At 35.4% G+C, this 22,369-nt stretch overlaps 16 non-coding genes across 16 annotated transcripts; 7 read left to right on the forward strand and 9 right to left on the reverse strand.

Moving 5' to 3' along the window:
* Window positions 1-1,190: 1,190 nt before the first annotated feature.
* Trnav-aac (transfer RNA valine (anticodon AAC)) lies at window positions 1,191-1,263 on the reverse strand. The gene has a single exon. It is a non-coding gene; the product is annotated as a tRNA-Val (tRNA).
* A 1,601-nt stretch (window positions 1,264-2,864) lies between these two features.
* Window positions 2,865-2,937, reverse strand: Trnav-aac (transfer RNA valine (anticodon AAC)). The gene has a single exon. It is a non-coding gene; the product is annotated as a tRNA-Val (tRNA).
* Window positions 2,938-3,474: 537 nt separating this feature from the next.
* On the reverse strand, window positions 3,475-3,547 carry Trnav-aac (transfer RNA valine (anticodon AAC)). Its single transcript has one exon. It is a non-coding gene; the product is annotated as a tRNA-Val (tRNA).
* Window positions 3,548-4,293: 746 nt separating this feature from the next.
* Trnav-aac (transfer RNA valine (anticodon AAC)) lies at window positions 4,294-4,366 on the forward strand. The gene has a single exon. It is a non-coding gene; the product is annotated as a tRNA-Val (tRNA).
* A 226-nt stretch (window positions 4,367-4,592) lies between these two features.
* On the reverse strand, window positions 4,593-4,665 carry Trnav-aac (transfer RNA valine (anticodon AAC)). The gene has a single exon. It is a non-coding gene; the product is annotated as a tRNA-Val (tRNA).
* A 705-nt stretch (window positions 4,666-5,370) lies between these two features.
* Trnav-aac (transfer RNA valine (anticodon AAC)) lies at window positions 5,371-5,443 on the reverse strand. The gene has a single exon. It is a non-coding gene; the product is annotated as a tRNA-Val (tRNA).
* A 321-nt stretch (window positions 5,444-5,764) lies between these two features.
* Trnav-aac (transfer RNA valine (anticodon AAC)) lies at window positions 5,765-5,837 on the forward strand. The gene has a single exon. It is a non-coding gene; the product is annotated as a tRNA-Val (tRNA).
* Window positions 5,838-6,607: 770 nt separating this feature from the next.
* Window positions 6,608-6,680, forward strand: Trnav-aac (transfer RNA valine (anticodon AAC)). Its single transcript has one exon. It is a non-coding gene; the product is annotated as a tRNA-Val (tRNA).
* Window positions 6,681-7,067: 387 nt separating this feature from the next.
* Trnav-aac (transfer RNA valine (anticodon AAC)) lies at window positions 7,068-7,140 on the forward strand. The gene has a single exon. It is a non-coding gene; the product is annotated as a tRNA-Val (tRNA).
* A 1,355-nt stretch (window positions 7,141-8,495) lies between these two features.
* Trnav-aac (transfer RNA valine (anticodon AAC)) lies at window positions 8,496-8,568 on the reverse strand. Its single transcript has one exon. It is a non-coding gene; the product is annotated as a tRNA-Val (tRNA).
* Window positions 8,569-9,684: 1,116 nt separating this feature from the next.
* Trnav-aac (transfer RNA valine (anticodon AAC)) lies at window positions 9,685-9,757 on the forward strand. Its single transcript has one exon. It is a non-coding gene; the product is annotated as a tRNA-Val (tRNA).
* Window positions 9,758-10,642: 885 nt separating this feature from the next.
* On the reverse strand, window positions 10,643-10,715 carry Trnav-aac (transfer RNA valine (anticodon AAC)). The gene has a single exon. It is a non-coding gene; the product is annotated as a tRNA-Val (tRNA).
* A 97-nt stretch (window positions 10,716-10,812) lies between these two features.
* Trnav-aac (transfer RNA valine (anticodon AAC)) lies at window positions 10,813-10,885 on the forward strand. The gene has a single exon. It is a non-coding gene; the product is annotated as a tRNA-Val (tRNA).
* A 204-nt stretch (window positions 10,886-11,089) lies between these two features.
* Trnav-aac (transfer RNA valine (anticodon AAC)) lies at window positions 11,090-11,162 on the reverse strand. The gene has a single exon. It is a non-coding gene; the product is annotated as a tRNA-Val (tRNA).
* Window positions 11,163-21,403: 10,241 nt separating this feature from the next.
* Window positions 21,404-21,476, forward strand: Trnak-uuu (transfer RNA lysine (anticodon UUU)). Its single transcript has one exon. It is a non-coding gene; the product is annotated as a tRNA-Lys (tRNA).
* A 148-nt stretch (window positions 21,477-21,624) lies between these two features.
* Window positions 21,625-21,695, reverse strand: Trnag-gcc (transfer RNA glycine (anticodon GCC)). The gene has a single exon. It is a non-coding gene; the product is annotated as a tRNA-Gly (tRNA).
* Window positions 21,696-22,369: the final 674 nt, after the last annotated feature.

Genomic DNA, 22,369 nt, shown 5'->3' on the forward strand with positions numbered 1-22,369 from the left:
CTTGGATTTTTAGACGTGATCAGGCTTCTGCGAAGTTTCAATGTAGATGTTCTTGGAGGGTAATGAAAATCTTTGCTAAAAATTCGCAACACAGGCTTTCTTTTTTTAGCCCAAATACTACCCTTTATGGTATGTTGATGGTTATAGGATCATTTTCCAATTAAAGTGGCTATAATGAGGCAATCCAAGGTTAACCAATTATTCTTCACGGAAAATGTACAGAATAGGCACATGATTTGACAAAAGTCCAAAATAAAGGTCCTCTACTATTATAGAATTTTGAAGGATTTATCTGATAATTCCCACCAAAGTGGCAATATGTTGCCATTCCGGGTTCTTCGAATTTGAAAAACAATTATGCATACCAAAATACAGGTAAATATTTGGACATAGCTTCGATATTAAGATCTTTACAAATTTTAAATATTGAGCCTTGGTATTTTAGGTATTTTTATAGTCCAAGACGCTCAATCTAACCAAAGTAGCGGCAATTTGGTTTTGGTATTTGGTCATTTTCGAAATTTTTATGGTTTCATACAACTTGGCCAACATTAATGTCTGTATTGGGTATTTCGTTCCATAAAATGACCTCCTGACAAATAACATCAATACCTCCTAGGTCATAGTCCCCTCATATGTGTTCCGATAGAGGTATTTTGGATGCCCTCGTGTAATTTGTTTTCTCCCCATTATAACCCAATATTATTCATCTTCTGACAACATCAAGGTCCACTACCAGCAGGGATGGTCCGTGTGACGAATTTTTAGGTTTTCGACTGTCAAAAAGGTGTAAACGTCGAAAACGTCATATACCTGTATAAAATGTAATAAATGTAGTAAACGTCATTTATTTCAATATTATCACCATATACAGTTATTTTCAAGAATATATATTATTTTTACATATATCTATCTATTCCTTACTAGAACTTATAAAAATTGCTAACCTTTTCTGAGAAGAAATTTTTGAAATTTTATATGGATTTGAGTAAATCATACGTAATTTCCAAATTTATTAATTGAAATAGCTGTTTTGTCAAAAACCTAATGGTTTTGGGTAGGTTTCCGACGTTTCTGACGTATGTATTATACGTCGGAAATGTATGTCATTTACGTCACTGTTTCTGACAGACCATCTCTGACTACCAGTCCTACTAATATTAAATTGATTTCAACAAAAATCAATTACCTGTTTCCGCCCGGGATTGAACCGGGGGCCTTCCGCGTGTTAGGCGGATGTGATAACCACTACACCACGGAAACCACACCTGTCATGTCCAAATGCATGAAAGTCCCTTTGTCTGATAGTGCCTCATATAACCACTAACATTATTCGAAATTTCAAATTTACACAAACTTATTTCCATTTGTTTCCGCTTGTAATTACGAAACTTAGACACATTTGGTCCTTGGCAAAGTTTCAAAATTTTAATTTGAAATGAAAATAGACAAATAAACTTAATTCAAAGAATTGCAATAATAACAAATAGAAAATTTATTTCTACATATCCTTTACAGCACCCTCCCAAACATCTTCCATGGGCTATAGAATTGTAAAAACTATTCAGTTTTTTTGTTGCAATAACTTTTCAATGCGGCGGAATAGAAGAATGCAGCGAATACAAACGGATTAAAAGTAATCAGTTTGGCATTTTTGCATGACGATGTAATTTTGCATGAAAATGATTTTGATTTTGATTCCGAAATGCAAACAAAACCGAAATGATAAAGATAAAGTTTTGTGGCAGTTTTGCCAAAACAATAATGGATGATGAGGATGATGATGATACCGACAACTGGAAACTGCAGTCGTACAACTAAATACCAAAGGATTAAAATATATTGTTTGGAAAAATAGTTGATAGTTGTTGTTTTACACAATGAAGTTTGTTGGTTTTTCATATCAATTCAAATTGATTTGTTTTACAAATACAATATTAGTTCAAGGAAGTTGAGAGTTAGGATGGGCTCTCAGGAAAATAGAAGCAGTAACAGCACTACATATTTCGGTACCCCTTTTGCCTCTGAGCGATTATAGTGAGTATTCAAATGTTTTCTTCCCTTGATCCCATTTTTAGAGATATTTAATTTTAAAATTTGTTAAACCTAACTTGAAAGCGTTATCATCCTTCTCCTGATCAACCTGAAGATGTTTAAATTTCTTGTATTTTAAAATCACCTTTAAAAACATTTAATAAACGATTCAATGCCTTCGTCATTATGGTTGTTTGGATTGCTGCCTTGTGAGGCATAAATCCCTGTTGGAAAATGCCAACATAATTTAACCGCTATCAACACCATTGAGCCAGACAGCATCGATGTGAGCGACTGTGTGTTTGTGCATAAGTTACGAGCCAGCACTAACTACGTTGAATCATGTGCATACCACTTACTGACATGCAGTCTGACAAGCTGGTTGGTTGGCAGGCTGACTCTTTGCCTGGCTGCTTGACTACCTCTATGTATACACCTAGCTGGCAAACATCAATGCCAAGGATACGATACTCATACATATTTCAAAGTCTCTCAGTTTCACAAAAGCCAAACATTGACAGGGATTTTTGTGCTAAAAATTCTTAGCAAAACAGGCTGGTTGGCTGGCAGCAACATGCAAACAGAATTCTTAATGAATTCTCATTCAGGGTTCCCATTGGTGTTACTATCACTATTCTAACACCAAGGCTAGGTTTCATACAACATAAGGTAAATTGAAAAGTCATTTGTCGAACATGTCTGGGTGTTTGCTAACCACTAGCATAACTCAATCATTTAACGTCTTAAGGAAATCTAGCAGACACTTTAAAGTTAAAAATAATAATTTCGTTTTTTTTTTCATGAAACTATTAATAAAAGATATTGCTAAATGTTTCCGCCCGGGATTGAACCGGGGGCCTTCCGCGTGTTAGGCGGATGTGATAACCACTACACCACGGAAACTGTATTATCTACTCCGAGGCTGCCTAAATGGATTAAAATATAATAAATCTCAATTTGAAATCATTAACCCTTTCATCGAATATACGACATTTAAATGTATTGCCATTTTTCGGTTATCCTATGTACTGTTACAATTGATGTTTTTGTTTTTGCTGAAAGACAGACGAAACTGTCCGAGGGTTAAAATAAAAATTGTTATTTTTTCTAAACTCTGTGCCTTTATATGATCTTAAATACAAAATTTTAAATTTTTTTGCAAAAATTGTTTTTCCAATTGTTTATGATTTTAGGGCGGATTACTATAAAAAGTGAACCGATACTTTTCGATTTGAAACGTGATTAGGATGTTCAGAGCTTGGACCAAAAACCAAGAAATAATGGACCAAACCCAATAAATAATGGAGCAAACCGATTATTCCCATGAAATGTTAATTTGGTAATTTATTCAATCGCTTTCTATGATATACAACCCAAATTAACGGGTTCCCAAAGGTTAATTGAATTTAAATATTAGGAGTTAAAAAAGTTAATTTTAACTGTTTCCGCCCGGGATTGAACCGGGGGCCTTCCGCGTGTTAGGCGGATGTGATAACCACTACACCACGGAAACACGTGATTATCGACACGATCCAAAAAATAACGGTTATTATGAACGACATTACCACTTGTTCTCGTATTGAAGTGGGCAGGCAATGGGTCAGCGAGATATTCAATATAAGAAAAGTCGAATGCACAGAAAATGGATGAATATGAGTAGAACTCATGTCATCAACTGAATTAACTTGGTGGGTAATGTGGACCTTCAAGTTAAGAAGCAGATTGTGGATTCTCTGTGATAAATTTCAATTTATTTCAATCTTGGGTAACAATGAATATGGGGTAGCTCCATCATCCAATGAAACAACTGTAATTTCGCATATCAAGTTTTCAGAGAGTAGAATACCTCATTGCAGAAATGTTTTTAAAATGTCCACTTTAGACGCATAGGCCACATTACACGAAGTTCCCCCATTGCTTCAACAGAATGAAACCTAATAAAATTTAAAATATGTCAATAACAATGGCTCATCAAATATTTCATCAAAAATTAAATTAACGTTTTGATATTTGATTTGCTCAAATACATATGATTTCAAATAGTATGTATCTCTTACAAATCTAACAATATTGTACAGAGCTATGATTAACGTATGACGAATCGGTCCCCAGATGTAATGTGAATTTATTTCTAGGTGTAGTCGCACATGATCCTAAATCAACTAATGTTTTTTTTGTTCATATGCGACAAGAACATTTAATAATTTTGAAGCTTATTCATTGGGGTTACTTCGATTTCCCCGATACATCGATACAACCGTTTCCGTGGTGTAGTGGTTATCACATCCGCCTAACACGCGGAAGGCCCCCGGTTCAATCCCGGGCGGAAACAGATCCACATATTTTTAATATCCTTTATATTAGTAGTAAAGCATATAATATTCGATTTTATATACAGCAAAATAAAGTGTTGTGTAAGGCAATTGATTTTTATCATAACGTGAACCGCCCTGCATTGGTAATTTAATATGATATCCTTGCGAATATTAATTATCCTTTGAAATTTATATGTATACCGCCGTTCACGTTATATTTCAAGTTAATAAAATAATTGTAACTGTTTCCGCCCGGGATTGAACCGGGGGCCTTCCGCGTGTTAGGCGGATGTGATAACCACTACACCACGGAAACTGTTTTATCTACTTTTGTCAAATATAAAAGAAATATGGCGGAAAAGAAATTTAAAATATATTAAAGTGGGTCAATATTTATGAAAGGGAGTTGTTACCCTGTAGGAAATGTCTATAAAATTTTTTATTTTTGTAATTTTTGGTTTTTTATAAATTTTAACTAATATGTACAAATGCAACCTTTACATTGAATATACATAGGACATACTTCAGAAGTAAGTCATAACCATGTTTTATTGCTGTTAACATACACCAAGTCATTATTCTTATTACATGATATGTAGAACAAGATTGCCATATAAAAATAACTTGTTGATATGTCACCAAAATTTTACAAAAGAGATTTTAACACTCCATATTTCCTTAAAAGGGTATTTACAAATAATTTTTTGCATTAGATAATAAATCGTTTATCAATTCCTTTTTACAAATACATACCAATTTACAGAAAACACTTATAGGGTTATGCGCACCAGCCGAACGGACATTTGCAAATCGACACCAAATTCCCTGAAACGGATTTGGTCCAAAGGAACATGGTGTAAAAACTCTATATTTTGATGGGTCACATTTTTTCCACATAAAAGTGTATATAACCTCATTAGCTATAAGGCTGAAAGTTTTCAATTCAATTTTTCAATTTTTCTGGAAAATAATTAGACTGTTATGTCTTATTCCAAAAAATCCTCAAAATATCAATTTTGACTGTTTCCGCCCGGGATTGAACCGGGGGCCTTCCGCGTGTTAGGCGGATGTGATAACCACTACACCACGGAAACATATATAACGGTAAATTTTTTTAAACTGTTTACAAAATGTTTTAGATTTTGGAACCCTAATGGAGATAGACAAATGACCTGAATAATAAATGTAACAAAACAATGGTAGTGCATAACAATGCACATGTACAACCTTCACTTTCAAATGTGAGGGTCAGTGTGTATTTACATACTCGACAAAATATTCGAAATGTGAACGGAATATTTAATCCATTTCATATGAAATCAAGGTGAACCAGTTAACTAGTTTATGTGATTACTCTTTATTTCAAAATTGATTTGATTTTTGACAATTGTAACGGAAATTTACCGTTACATGTGGTTTCCGTGGTGTAGTGGTTATCACATCCGCCTAACACGCGGAAGGCCCCCGGTTCAATCCCGGGCGGAAACAGTTACTATATATTTTACCACATTTTTATATAAACAGTCTATCTCCTGAAAACAAAAATCGCAATATTGTACTTATAGAAAGAGCTAATATTACACCCATCCAGATAATAAAATAAAAATTCTTCCAGCTCCAAAGAAAGGTTGATGGTGTAATGTCTTTGTTATATACATAGTTGGATTGATTTATGTTTAAGAGCCGTGTTTGGAAAGTTATTAAGAATATCCCTTTAATGAATTGCCCCGCAGTACATAGGAAAATACTTTAGGTTATTATTTTCTAACAAACATGTATTTATTGGAAATTAATATATTTACCCGTCCTAAAATTAACCCTCTTAAACATAAGAACCCCTCCCGTCGTTTACCGTCATACAGCTGAGACTTTACATAATACGTAAATATACATTCAGTATTACATCTATGATATTTAATATACTATGATCCAGGAAGTTGTTATCTCCACCAATTGTGTTTATGCACATTCTTACGTTTTAATAACGTATGTATGTTTTTAATAACGTGTTGAAATTTGGACCAAATGGGTTAATAGGTTTTTTTAGATCATATGCGGCATTCTTAAAAAATTCTTTGAAGATAAACATGTTTACATTTCACCATAAATCGTCTATAACTTCAAGCTATAACTTTAAATTGTTGAAATTTTTATTTGAAATTTCATAAGGATATTCAGGAATAACTCTAGGATAGAATTAAATAAAAATATGTTTTTTTTTTTCAAAAATATTGTATTAAAAAATTACCGTCATATATGTTTCCGTGGTGTAGTGGTTATCACATCCGCCTAACACGCGGAAGGCCCCCGGTTCAATCCCGGGCGGAAACAGTGAAATACTTTTTTACTACTCAAAACTTCGTAGATGCAATAGAAACGGGTTAAATAACATTTAGCCAGCACTAAGTACAATTTGAGATTTTTTCCTGCAAAACCGATATTTATTTATTTAGCTTTGTAGCGATTTTCGAAGGATTTAGCCGAATTTTCACAAAATTTTTTATATTTTTCTATATACTCTATATACCCGATATTCAACATAATTCACTAAAGCATAACGTTTTTCGTACCCAGAAGAATTGGAATCTTGCTTGTCCAATATTTCCATGGAAATGTACAAAATAGGCTCTGCTGAACTTATGGTCTTTATCCTTGCTTTTATTAAAAATATTCAGTTGCCCTTCTCTGGGCTTAATTCGGCAAACTGTAGATAAAACAGTTTCCGTGGTGTAGTGGTTATCACATCCGCCTAACACGCGGAAGGCCCCCGGTTCAATCCCGGGCGGAAACAGTTGAAACTTTTTACTGAAATGTCAGCTTGTTTACAAGAATATACTACGTTCCATAATGGATATATTCATGTTACTACTTTTTTTTTTTTCAAAATTGTTCATGTCAACTGTATTTGAAATAAGCGTAAATAAATGACAAATTCATTCCTTTCAACTTTCTTACAACATTTTAAAGTCTAAAACGCTACAACACAATGATATGTTCGGCTTTTAATTGCTTTGCTGGGAGAATCTGGGTCGTGAGTTGTCGTCGGTTTGCTTCTGACCAGTTTGTACCAACCACAACTCATATTATATATATATATATATATAATATACGATACAGCACGCACTAGGCCAAAGTATAGGTTCAATAGGTAGGTGGGTAGTTAATAACAAACACCACCCACCAACATACATCCCCTAAACTTCGGCCAGTCTCCTAAACTTCGGTCATTCACCACACTGCATAGAATCACTTTCTGAGTCGATTTATGCATGTCTGTCTGTCCATGTTAAATAGTAAACAAAGTACAGGTCGCATTTATGATCCGAATCGGATGAAATTTGGCACAGCTCTTTTATTTGGCCCAAGGACGGACCCTATTAAAAAATCGGTTCAGATTTATATAGCTTCATCCGATTTTAAGTGAATGGATATAGTTTCGTCCGATTTGAAGTAAATGGTGCACCAAAGACCCAAAGTTAAGCTGATTGGGACAAAAAGTTTTCACAACGTACTGAAGCTAGAATAGTCTAACGTGTGTCAAGTTTTGTTGAAATCGATTGAGATTTAGATATAGCTCCCATATACACTTTCGTCCGATTTAAAGTAAATGGTGCACCAAAGATCCAAAATTACCCTGATTACCACACAAATTTAGCACAAGGTACTGAATTTAGTACAGCCAAAGTGTGTCAATCGGTTAAGATTTGGATATAACTCCCATATATAGTTTCATCCGATTTTAAGTAAATGGTGTACCTAAGACCCAAAATATGGCCGATAAGAACAAAACCTACTGGAATTAGTATAACCTAACCTGTGGCAATTTTCATTAAAATCGTTTCATATTTTAATATAGCTTCCTTATACATGTTCGTCCGATTTTAAGTAAAGGATGCTCCGTACAAAGAGCATAGAATAACGTAATTGCGTTTTGTAGAAGTACAGACATAACATAATACCTGTGTTAATTGGGCCCAAATATTCAACGGGTGTCCGATTGATATTTGCTTTAAATCGATTTACATAATTTTGTTCCATTGTAACAAACGAATGGCATGAGTTTATGGATTGATAGTCGGTCGGTCTGTCCGACTTTACTACTTTTCTTAGTGGATTATGCCCTTATTCAAGAAAAAGTACGATAACTGTTTCCGCCCGGGATTGAACCGGGGGCCTTCCGCGTGTTAGGCGGATGTGATAACCACTACACCACGGAAACATATAGCCTTAAAAATATGCTACTTGTTTTCAAATTAAACAAAAAATATATTTTTCTTTCAATTACAGGTCAGGTTTCCGAAAATTCAACCTTGACTTTTCGTGGGATTTATCGAATCCGATTAAATCACGGTAAGTCATTCTTTAACAAAAGATTAATCAGGAAGCAAACAAGCTATAAAAATCAAAGATTTCAAATATCAAACCTTTACATCCCCAACATTTTTTATTCACCTTAAAAAAATACCAAACCTTCCAAAATCCATACCAGAAATTGTTGAATCATTTCCATAACAAATATTATTATTACGACCATCATTATTGTTACTATTATAATTGTTATGGTGATGTCTTCCTCACATACATTTCGTTTGTTGTGTGGCTCTTCATCATCAATGTGTAACTTGGCTTTTGATTGAAAAAAATCAATAAAGCCTGGCATTTCCACTGTTCGTAATAAAGCATCGCAGCCAAACATTGTAGTCCACAATAGCCGTCACGAAAACGACGTTTTTGTCCGTCCACACAATCAGCCTCTTTTTTGATTCAATTTAGCACGGTCTAGACGTTTTTGGTATTATGATGCTAAGCAGACAATGTTTTATGACGTTTGCACTTTCTTTGTTACACTATTGCACTATTGTGTTGTGTTGATGTCTCAATCAAATGATGACTGACCGAACTGATGGACAGACGAACGCATCAACCCATCATAAGATGCACCATTGTCCACTTCTCAATGTATAACGAATCTTATTTGATTTGAATTTTTGTTACGCATTCAAATGTTGTGCATGGCTTTTTTGACAATGGGATGATTCGGAAAATAATAACCCGTACTTTTGTAAAGTGAATATGTATAATTTGAATAATGGTTACTGGTATGTACTTTGGCATGGTCTTAGCCAATAATTCAAATTTTTGTCATCCCTTAACAGGTTTACCCTTTTCAAAATATGTTGAATGGTCATTACATTCATTAGGTCTGTATGTTGCTGTTATTGTGCCTTACAAAACATGACTTTTAATTTGAATTGTATTGTATTGAATTTTATTTGGGTTAGCCAAGATGACCATCAATACGACGGATTGGTGTGAGATATTTTCAAAGATAACAGTTTCCGTGGTGTAGTGGTTATCACATCCGCCTAACACGCGGAAGGCCCCCGGTTCAATCCCGGGCGGAAACAGATTTGACGATATTTTTTTAGAGTTATTTAATCAAGTTATATTTCTTCGAAGTAAAACGTAAAACGTTTTGAAATGTTATCCATATAAAGGTCAACCCATTTTTAAAGGTTTGACTGCATTTTCCAATCATAATTTAATTCTTAATGGTCAGAATATGTAAGAGGGCTCTTTGAAGAAATAAATAAATCCATTATTTTTATATGAACTATAGGACTTATGCTTCGGAATGTCCGACTTGGGCCAAATGTACGCCGCTTTGTTGCATGGTTTGTTGCCATTTTAAAGGCATTTCTCGATCATTTATCCGATTTAATCCACATTTTCGACGACCGGCCCACCTGTGCGAGCTGCATCTTTGCATCATCAAAAATTCCTGAATGGAATCTACAAACCAAGATTGCACATAATTTGTTGTTACAGTATCGGAACCATACACACCATTCACAACTTTGTCAAAGAAAACTATAAAATATGCCGAATTTTCTCTTTGTTCATTTCCATTTTTAACATCCTGTAACTCACAACTGAATGCAACAAACAAAAAACAGCAAAGTAATATTTTTTACAGCGAGCATAAATCTGAAATTGTTTGAAATCTATCAGCACAGTACTTCTGCCGGAAAAATAATGGATTTATTTTTCCCCGAGCTAATTTGTTTTGCATATTGCTCGTTTCCCATTGTACATACCTTTACACCAGATGCGTATGTGATTTCCTCAAAACCAACGCTGATCCACTTGTCATTTTCATGTGGCTATATGTCTTGTAAGACATCGACCTTTTCCTTCAATAAGGATCCTGTTATTCTTGCAAAAATAATTTTCAAGTGCAAAGATGTTTGTTATTTTATTTTTAAATTAAAAAATATTAAAATAATTGCATCTGTTTCCGCCCGGGATTGAACCGGGGGCCTTCCGCGTGTTAGGCGGATGTGATAACCACTACACCACGGAAACCACAAGTACCGTTATTTCGTAAGTAAAATGATAACACAGGAATGGAGTATATGCCTACTTCATTGCGAGGATCTTTGGAAATTGTCGATAAATATATGTTTCCGTGGTGTAGTGGTTATCACATCCGCCTAACACGCGGAAGGCCCCCGGTTCAATCCCGGGCGGAAACAGATTGCAATATTTTTTGCATTTTTTTCTTCCTATGAATATTAGCTGGTCTTAACATTCAAAATACTCCTGTAGTTCGATGATTTTTCAACATCCCTTTAAAGTTATGAACGACCTGCTCAATTTTTCTTAGATTATGAATTAAATTTAAATTCATATAAATAATTTTTATTCATATATTTTTTATATAAAATAGAATATCATTCTGTTTCCGCCCGGGATTGAACCGGGGGCCTTCCGCGTGTTAGGCGGATGTGATAACCACTACACCACGGAAACATATAACAATGGCGCGTAAACTATAGATCCGATGTTGTAATTATACACTTTAAAATATGTATGAATTCATAAATAAATGCCACGGTCGGTAATAGCGTGCAACTTTACGAATAATTCATTGCACATATTTAAATTCAATTAAAAAAAAAATACCAAACATTTGTAAGCACGAAGCATACGAATGTGAATGTGTAAATAATTTTAAATAAAAAACAAAAAAATAAAGGGCGTCCCAATTAGAAAGCAATATTTAAATTTTAAATAAAACACAGATATTTAAAAATGAAGTTTTGTTTAGAACAAAATATCGGGCAGATGGGCGCCGATGCATTTTGAATGCCGTTGTTCATAAATTTCCCGGTATTTCATTAATGCAGCATCCAATTTCCTTTTTTAAGGCTTGAGCCATCGACTTTAGAAACCCCCAAAGAAATCGCACGATATAGTCAGTCAATTCTGGTCTCCAAAGTGCGACAGACCCAGTTTCAGTAAATTTATTCATTAATCTTTTCACCGTTGACCCCAAATTGATCGCCATATACGAATTGTAGCCGTGACACTTCGAATGGCGTCAAATTCAACCAGTGAACGGAACAATATAGCCACACGACGACCATATTATACCCTACACACCTACCACGTAAATCTAACTTTCTGCGGTTCTATATTGTAAACCTGGGCCATATTTCACGATATTTGCACACTTTTGGCCCATTATAGGTCAACAGTTTCTCTTTCTAACCCTGGTATATTGTCCAAATCTTGTTTTACCGATATGAATATTAACGCCGTATGAGATGAATATTTTTCCCGAGATGAATATTTTACGAATATTGATCGATCATCATCTAAACAGCCGTTCTAAGCATTTTGTCAGATACCCCTCACGCTATGCGTATAATAATGGCCTCTAGGCTGACTAGAAAGTCTGACTAAAATAAAGTTTTTCGGTTGATTCCACATCCTAAATATCATCTCAACATTACCGAAAATTATAGGCGTCGTTCTTGACAATAAGCAGAACTTCATGCAATGCATAATGAGTCAATTTCATAAGAAATTTAAACAATTTTATTTAAAATTTAGCCCCTAACATGCAAAATTCAAGCAATAACATTTTCGAAGAAAATGTGTATATTTTATCCCGCATATGTGGAAATTTTTCTTAAGCATAGGCACAACTTTTTCAAGGAATTTTTTCTATTATTTAATTTTTGTTTTTTTTTCGGTCATTTATGTCAATTGCATTTATTTTCCAATTAAAAAATAAAAATTTCTCAACAACACCTGCTAGCTTATTAACCACAAATCACTACTTCGACATACAGTACGCACCCATTACCGGAACTCTAAAACACACTCTCACATTCCACACCAAAATTCAAATACTCCGCACGTAATTTATGGTTATTTCGTGAGTGATTAGTTGTAGTCGACAACACTTGAACTTTTAATTGAAACAACAAATAATTTTCAATACTAATTGACAAATCGAGGAGGAATGGTGCAACCAACAGCAACAATCAAATCGTCAAGTGGTCGTCAGTAACTCTTCAATGAATGCAACAAATGATGCAATGTCAGTTAGGCTGGTGATTATTAAAGCTCTTATGATGGCAGACAAAAGTTAACCATAGTCCACCACCACCACTTCGAACGAAGTAACATGAATGGAGGAGGCCTGGCCACAATGCATCACACGGCGAACAAGTGGCAAAACCACAAATTATGTGACACATAATGAACAGCAATGTGGGTGTCATAAATTTACAACGAGAGTGTGTATGTGTGTGTGTGTGTGTTTGGTGTTTTTTAATGTTACAGGATATGTTTTTCATAACAATTATTTATAATGAACAGTGGGTGGGGAACATTTTTGGGAAACATATAGAAAATCGAAATGAAGGCGAAATACATAGCACAAGGAAAATATGTAGATCAGGAATGTATTTATAGAATAGAGAGAAAGAGCCAGGCAGACAAATTTAAGACAGCCGATATTCTTCCGGAATATAAAATTAAATTATATCTCCTATTTTTACTTCGGTTGAAATACTTCGGAATATTCGGTTAAAAAACTTTCCCGTAGAAAATATTTAAGGTTGGTCAATGTTTTGACATACGCTCCACATGAATCGCCCGTTCGCATTAGGTATGTTGGTGATTCTAGTGTCATTTCCCAGGCGATAGGATTATAAGTAGATATTTCGTGCTTTCGGAGGACACTCCGATTTAAACGACACACCCCAGTTTCGGCTTTTATTTTGTTTTGTATGAGGATTATGTTGGCCAATAGATGGAAATCTTTTTTAAACTCGGGTTAAAAAACATGTTCTGTCGCAAGCTAGCTAAGTAAATAAGTATGCATTTAGAGGCCTCAGACGATAATAAATACCTATTGGTCGTATATTTTTAATGAAGATCAATGTTTAACCCAAAATATAAATGTACTGCCCTAATATATATACAACGTAAACGTCCATTAGTTATATTGTAGCTCCATGTTTTGGCATAGCTTCCATATACAGTTCTCATCAGATTTTAATCGGTTATTAGTGACTATTTCATGGTGATGTATATAAAAAATCGATTGGTCTTAAGCTCTTTTTAAGACGTCAACAAATACCCCCTCCTTAAGTGGGTTTTCTCCCTATGGCTCGCCTATATAGACTCTCTTTTTTAATTTGTCAGTAAAGACTTCGGCATCAGCTTCTCTATAAATACTATCTGATTTAACACGTCTATAGACATATCCGGACCTGCAGACTACATATTTAAAATCTCTCCTCCAGCTCGACTATAGAAACTCCCAGTTCTTGTATATATAGACTTCCTGGCAGTTCTTATGTCATACATATAGTCTTCAGCTCGTCTACAAAGACTTTCTGCCTTCCTATTTTCTATAAAGACCTGCTGGCATTAGTATCACGGGCCTTTACCTTCATGATCTTCAAACCGATACGGAGACCCCTGGTTTTTGACTCAGTTACATACTCCCATTATTTCATGGATTATGGATGGATTAATGTTGATGAAATCGGCTATTCAATTCGCTTCAATTAAAATTTACAGGTTTATAAAATATTGACCCTCTGTGGGGTCAATACCAGAATAAGTTCATCGATGGGTCCCATCTTCGGACTTGGTCTATGATTGGCGAAGATAATTGGTTGTACAAATTTTGAAATAAATGTTTGACCTTTATGTGGGGGAGGTGCCATAAGAAGAGGACCTATATTCCCCATTTTCGAACTTAAACAAAGATTGGAAGCAATATTACGATGTGCAAAGTTTAGATAAAAACTATTACTCCCTTTGAGAGTTATAGTGCACACCATCCGCCCAGACGGACGGACTTACATGCATAAATCGACTCCAAATTGTCAGAACTGAATTTGGTCCACATAAAGATAGGGTCTAAGGCTGAGGTTATAAACACCCTGATGTTCATATCGTCTACAAACACTTCCTGACCTTCACCACCTTGTCAATCAGTTCGTCTTTAAAGACTTCCTGATCTTCAACCCTACTTTAAAGGATCCCAACACATCAGTTCGTCTGTAAAGACTTCCTGTCCCACACCTCGTCGAAAAAGACTACACACTTTGAGCTGGCCTATAAAATCTTCCTGGCCTTCAGTTTGTCTATAAAGGCTGACTGATCTTCAACTCGTCTACAAAGTCTCAATTGGATTCGGCTCGCCTGTAAGGATTCCCTGTCCCTCAGCTCGCTCATAACGACTTTCTGATTTTCAGGCCACGCTTAAAGAATCCCTGACCTTCAACTCTTCTATAAATATTTCGTAGTATTCATCTGATCTACAGGAAATACACATAACTCACATAATTTCAGCTCGTCTAAAAAACTAATCGCTGACCTTCATATATTCTATAGCGATTTCTCTCTCACCTCAGACTCCTTGGAATTCTGAGGTTGAGGTCAAGCCTTCGGATGGGTCTGTAAATAAATGCTAATCTTCAGCTCGAGTTTCAATGATGCCAGACATTCGGCTCGTCTATAAAAACTCCATGATCTACAACTTGTCTATAAAAACTTCCTGATATTGAGTCCGACTTGAAAGCATCCAACTTGAAACCATCGTTTGGAAATATTTCCTTATCTTCAGCTGATCTCTAAAAATTCCCTGACGTCCACATCTTCTATAAAGACTCCCAGCCATTCATTCGTCTATAAGCACTTCCTGATCTTCAGTAAAACTTGAAGGGATCTCTGTTCTTCAGCTCGTCTGTAAAGCCTTCTAGGCCTTCAGGACGTCTCTAAAAACTCCCTGCTCTACATTTCGTCTATAAACACTTCCTGATCTTCAGTCCGACTTGAAACAAACCCTATCCTTCAGCTATTTCTCGATCTTCAGCTAGTATATAAAACACCTTAACGTACACGTCTTCTACAAAGACTCCCAGCCATTCAACTCCTCTATAAAACATCCTGCCCTTCAGCTCGTCTTTAAACACTTCCTGATATTAAGCACCATAAAGACTCAATGACTTCAGTTCTGTCAACAGTTCAGTCTGTCAACATCATCATCTAGGCTTCATTTCGTCTGTAAAATTATTCACCTCGGCAAAAAACTCCCATCCTTTCAATCTATAAAGACTCATTGACATTCATCTCATCTATAAAATCTATATAGACCCCTGGCCTTCATCACGCCTATAATGCCCCTGATTCTGTTCGTCTATGTAGAAACACGGTTTAGCTCGTCTTCCAAGTATTCTTGAATTTCAGATTCGGTTTGTCTATCTAGACACAGGGCTCAGCTCCTCGTCTACAAAGTCTTCTTGAATTTCAGATCGTCTATATAGATTATTTGTCTTTCAGTTCGTTTATAAATATGGCAACATCTATTATGCCCCACTGTACCTCTCTAGCATTCATTAATTCAAGTTTGTATGTAACCAACAAAAAAAAAACACTACATTATAAATATTTACGAGTATTTAAGGGACACATATTTTCCAGTCATAACGAGTGCATTGTTTCAAATGCGACACACACGCACACACACAGCGAAAGTTCTGAATATTATTGTTGCAGTAACTTTCATTGGATGTCAGAACTGTGGTCAAGCGGCACATAATCCCCGAGGTCTAATTTAACTAATTGGTGTTAATGAAATTGTATGTCAACCACGTAGCAACTAGCTACGCTAGAGCGTGGCAAAACAAATGAAATTATTTTTATTTTTATTTTTCATTTTAAAATAAAATCACAATCATCAACCATGCAACAAAACTAGCCACATCGTGTGGTGTCATGTTATCCAACTATAAGTATGTATGTTGCAGTCACGTATGTGTGGAGCGTGTGGGAGTTGTTCCTTCATTTTGGGGTTATTTAGTCTGTGGCCATAATAAATATTAAATATCCGCCTAATATAACTTCTTATTTAGGCCCATGGTTGGACTGGGTTTGCTTATACAGGTAAAAACTATCACCGCATTATTGTTGATGTTAAGCGCCTACAGCTGTCACTACTTAATCCTTATCGTAAATTAAAAAAGAAACAGTACGGTTGTGTGTTTGTGCGTTTGTTTTCTTATTTATTGAAGGGGAGCTATAGGAAACGTAGAAAACGTGCACCAATCACGTAATTGTAAGTTGTGGCACGTTGCAGCCAGCGTCAACGATTCAATTGCATGTAACTGCATTACAGCATTTTGTTAGGTGGCTGGCTGGCTGCCTGGTTGGGTGATGGATGGACGGATGGATGGATTTATGCGAGTGTCTTCTTCTTGCACGGGCATGAAGAAAACTAATGACACCTTTTGACGATGACTACCAAAGAAACCGCAGCAACAACAACACTAAACTGCAACCCACAATCAAATAAATTTAAACAAAACAACGAAAAACGACAAATTTAAACAAAGAATTATGTATAAATAACTGCCATAATAATTATAGTAACAGCAGCCATCCATCCATCCCGACAGCTAGCCAGCACGCCATTCAGCCACTCACGTTCGTGTTTATGAAACCAAAAATATTAAATGAAAAAATATTTGTTTTTCGTTTATTTTTATTTGTTTACAACTTTAATCATTTAAATTAATTGTTAATATAATAAATGACAGTCAGGTATTCGGAATGGGAATTATATGCGATTAATGAACACAATTGGTGTGTTCTATTAAATATTAATTTACGCATATTTGTTAAGGCAGGGAATTGTATATAAAAACCAGGAACATATTTAAAAGAAGGAGCTGAAGCTATAGACGACCTAAAGGACATAGCATTTCATGGAGACCAGCAGGACAATATGGCTTGTCCATATAGACTCCCTGGCCTACATCTCTTGCCTCCAGTTAAACTTTATAGGTGGGCTGGATGCCAGTGATTCTTTGCACAAAAAAAAATTATAGGAATAATGTTCAGAAAGTGTTGCCAATATGCTAATTTCTGCATTTAATGTATAAAATTCATAAAAGTTTAAATACTGGTTTCTTGCTAGAGAGAGAGAGAGTAAAAAATCACTTGGAGTGTGTGTTTGGTGGTTGCGGGTTTTTTAAGGCACAGAAAATCTTTGTCATAAAATATAAAATCAAAATTTTTTATTCCACATTTTCTTCTTCTTTGTTATGCCTTGTCTCGTTTCTTCTTAATTACTTACATGTACTTTATTCTGCGTCATTCGCATCGCATCAACACCTGTTTGATATACAAAATTTAGAATTTATATCGAATTAATTTGGAAAATCTATATGCGAATTTTGTAACACCAATGCAGAGGTCGGTAAGAGTGTCTGAAATAAAGAAACAATGGAATGCAAAACTAGTCACAATCAAGTGAGTGGAGAGTCGGTGGTTTTTTGCAACAGTAACAGTAGTCAAATAAAGGGAGAAGCAGACGATGATACCAAAATAAAACACAGCCGAACAATGAATGGTGGTTGGTGTGTTTTTTCTTGGGAGAAATACATTTGTTTTTGTCAAAAAAGAGAGAGAGGAAAAATGAGCGCAAATAGTGGCATAGTAGAGCGAAATAGGAAAATAGATGTGATATTTATGAAAAAGTTACATTTTTGGAAAAAATAGTGGATTTCTTATGGTTTTACGAATTTTTACTTTTATTCTCAGTAAGATACATGTACAAAAATTGACTATGAATGAATGCCATTAAAATTTGTTTTATGTGTTCTAACGAACTGAAGGGCAGAAAGTATTTATAGACGAGCCGAAAACACGGCAGTATTTTGAAGGCGATTTGAATAGAAGGGAGTCTTTATATTCGAGCTGAAGTTCAGAAAATTTTACTGACACGGGAGTCTTTATAGAAGAGAATAAGACGACCTAAAGCAGGAGCCCTTAGATTGTCCTTATAGACGAGCAGTGAGTACGAGGATCCTTTGAAGACAAACTGAAGAAAAGATACTCTTTATGTTAGAGCGGTCAGAAATTATTTATAGATAAGCTTGAAGTTCCGGGGTTTTTTTTCAGGCGAGCTGAAGACACTGAATTCTTTATACGCGCTAAGGTCAAGGGAGTCATTTTAGATGGACTGGAAGCCAAGTAGTCTTTATAAACGAACTTAAGGTCAGGGATTCTTAATAGATGAATTGCAATATGGACATTTTATAGATCAGGGAGTTTCTGTGGACGATCTGAATACCATTGAGCATTTATAAACTGACAGAAGTCCAGTAAGTCTTTATAGAAGAACAATGTTTTAATAGACGTGCTGAAGGCCAGGGTATCTTTATAGCAGATCTAAAGGCATATCAGTTATTATGGACCAGAGACCAAGCTGAAGAGTCTTTATATAAAGACCGAAGTAAAATGAGTCCCTATTGACAACCTGAAGGGCAGGGAGTCTCTATGGTCGTTTTGATTACCAAATTGAGATTATAGACGAGTGAAAGTCCAGGAAGTTTTTATAGAGAAACTGAAGGACAGAAAGTTTTAATAGACGAGCTGGCCAGGAATTTTTTATAGCAGAGTTGAAAGCAGAGCAGTTATTATGGATGCGTTGAAGGCCAGGAAGGCAATGAAGACCGACCTGAAGACCAAGGAGACTTTATATACGAGCTGTAGGCCACATGGTAGATAGTACGAATGTCAAGGAGTCTTTATAGACGAGCGGAAGATCGGGAAATCTCTATGGATGATCTGAATACATAAAGAGAACTTATAGACGATCGGAAGGCCAGGAAGTCTTTATAAAGGAACTGAAGGCCAAGGATTTTTTTAGCAGAGCTGAAGGCATAGTACTTGTTAGGAACAAGCTGAAGGCCACGGAGGCTAAAGAGTCCGATCTGAAGACCAAGGAGACTTTATACACCAGCTATAGGCCATATGGTTTTATGTACGAGTTGATGCCCAGAAAGTTTTTATAGATAATCTGGAAGCCAAGGAGTTATAGGACGAGCTGAAGTTATGGGAGTACCTTCAGGCGACCAGAAGGCCAGGGAGGATATAAAGACAGAGTTAAAGACCAAGAAGACTTTATTCAAGAGCTGTAGGCCAGATTGAGTTAAAGCATAGGGAGATTTTGTAGACTATCTGAAGGCCAATGAGTCTTTATAGGCCAGTTGATGTACCGGGACCTTCTATTGACGACCTGCAGGACAGGGAGTCTTTATGACAAAAAGCTGAAAATTATGGAGTTTTTATAGACAATTTGAACGCGAAGGAGTCTTTCTAGAAGAGCTGCTGTACTGTTCTATAGAAAAGCTGTAGGTCGGGGAGTTTTTACAGTGTATATGAAGACCTGAAATTTTTATATAATCGCCAATTTGAAGGCCAGACAGGCTATAAAAAACGAACTGATGACCAAGTAGACAAGCTAACGATAAGGTAGTTTTTATAGAAGGTATTCATAGACCTTATTCAGGTGGTCCCTATAGACAAATTAAAGCAGGGGTTAGATTAGATTGAAAGGAAGGGGTGATTTACACCGCTACATGTCCAGTTGTAGGATATAAACATTAGCCTTTGAGTGGAAGGAAGAAAGTTAAGAAGAAAATATTAGAATAAATCATCTTTAGATTTGTTGTCCAAATTTTGTAAGCATATGTTTTATTTGTGAAGTTCTACTTTTTTTCCATTAACATAGGTCGCGAAATCTGTCATTCCCCAAGAATTGGTACCGAAAGCTTGAAAAGGCCAGGCAGTGACACAGGAAATGTTTAGAGAACCTCTATAACGTGGATAAGATCTTCGTGGGCATGCTGAAAAAAGTATCTATGAATGAGTTGAAGGCACTCAAGCAGAAAATATTACATACAGATTGTAGAAAGACTACCCTATCAAACTCGTATGTAAGAACTCTCTGTTTCGCTCTCAAAACCCCCCTTTTAAAACCCTCCTTTTACTCGGCTAGTCTGTGAAAGACACCCTTCTTAAGTTATTTTATGAATGTTTCCCTTTTTAGATCTTTATTAGAGAAATAGCCCTTCGGCTCAGGACTGTTTCCTGCTGCTATTTTTGGGAGTGTTCCTTCATGAAGTCGCCTTGGATATGATCCCTTCTCCAGTTCTCCTATTCATACTCTCATTTTCAGTTCATCCAAAAATCTCCCTTCTTAATTTCATTTACATAAACTCCCGTTTCCAGTTTATCTTCACCAACTCCCTTCTTAATATGCCTTATGGCATTGAATTTAATTTCATACATCTACAGTGGATGCAATTCCCTACAGCATTATTGGAAATATCTCAAAGGCATTCAGAAGAAATTCTCAATCTGTGGTACGTACATACCTTTCAAGCTAGCAGTCATGCATTCACTTGACAAATAACTTGCACTGATTACACGAAGTAGGTTGAGCTAGATACCAAGAAATGTGAAGTAAAAATCACCGTTTGTCAGGATTCCAAAACAAGAGATAACTGAAAAAAGAACAAATATCCTGCGACATATTTTCGAATGGTGTTATGACTTCAACAAACGACATAAATATGCATGCACTTGCCTACATACCAATCGCATTTTGTCACTTTTTGTCATTGGCAAAGGAAACGGAAAATGGTTACAATATTTTCTCTTCACATACAAATTAAAAAATACCAAAAACCAAGTGGAAATGGGGAAAAAGCGAAGTGTGTGGTATATAGGATGCTGTTTGTGCGGTTTTAGTTGGTCATTAAGGGCCACTACAGTAAAGAACACATTTTAATTGGAGATTTCTTACTAGATATTTTATTCCATATTTATATTTACATTCATATATCTTCATCCAATATCCAGCAAGGGGAAGATAGAAAGTTATACTATGTGCCCGGGTAGCTCAGTCGGTAGAGCATTGGACTTTTAATCCAAGGGTCCAGGGTTCAAGTCCCTGCTCGGGCGAGTCTATTTTTTGTTTTACTTTTATTTTAATTAATATTATTTTATGTTTTAAAGTGAAATGGGTAATTTTTGTCAACATCACATGGCTATGTTTATTCTATACAAACCATTTATTGTTATTGTTGTTAATGTAACAAAAATATAGAATTGCATCGGCCGGGAATCGAACCCGGGCCGCCCGCGTGGCAGGCGAGCATTCTACCACTGAACCACCGATGCTATATGCCATTCTGTATGTTACTACCAAACACACAATTCAATGACAATGAAAACATGAAAAATATACATATATGTATAGCATGGAACCAGTTCATTAAATATTTGGATTTCTGATAAAAAAAATTGAAAAAATGAGATAAATATATTAAATATTGAATCATAGAATGTTGTTCAGAATTATTAGGTTATTATTAGAAAACATATGCTGTAGACCTATATCATTCTAAATATTTTATTAAAAATCTACGACTGTGAATTAGAAAAACACATTTTATAAAATTCTACGCCTCATAAGGAACTATAATAACTAAGATAGTTCATTGAACCGTAGAAAAACTATTTTTAAAATTTCACATTTGTAGCTTCGATAGCCCTGGAAGCAATATTCAAAAAAAAAAAAAAAAAATACATCTATAGCTGATGTAATGATGAAAAGAAGTTATCATATGTATAGCAATTATACATCATGATTCCATTCTTAGGCCTAGAAAAATAAATATTCTTCACCAATAATAGTAGAAAAAATAGTTCCAATTCACGCCTGAGAAAATTTTAAAAATCTACGCCTGAAAAAACCTAAAAATCTAGTACTGAAAATTATTCCTAAACAATCCGCAGATTAAAATCCACATCCTCGAATATTTTTTTTTTAAATCCACACATTTAAATATCTT

The sequence above is a fragment of the Musca vetustissima genome, unplaced genomic scaffold (genome assembly GCF_032173495.1).
Source record: "Musca vetustissima isolate MV318-11 ecotype Yass unplaced genomic scaffold, APGP_CSIRO_Mvet_v1 utg9941, whole genome shotgun sequence".
Lineage (NCBI taxonomy): Eukaryota > Metazoa > Arthropoda > Insecta > Diptera > Muscidae > Musca > Musca vetustissima.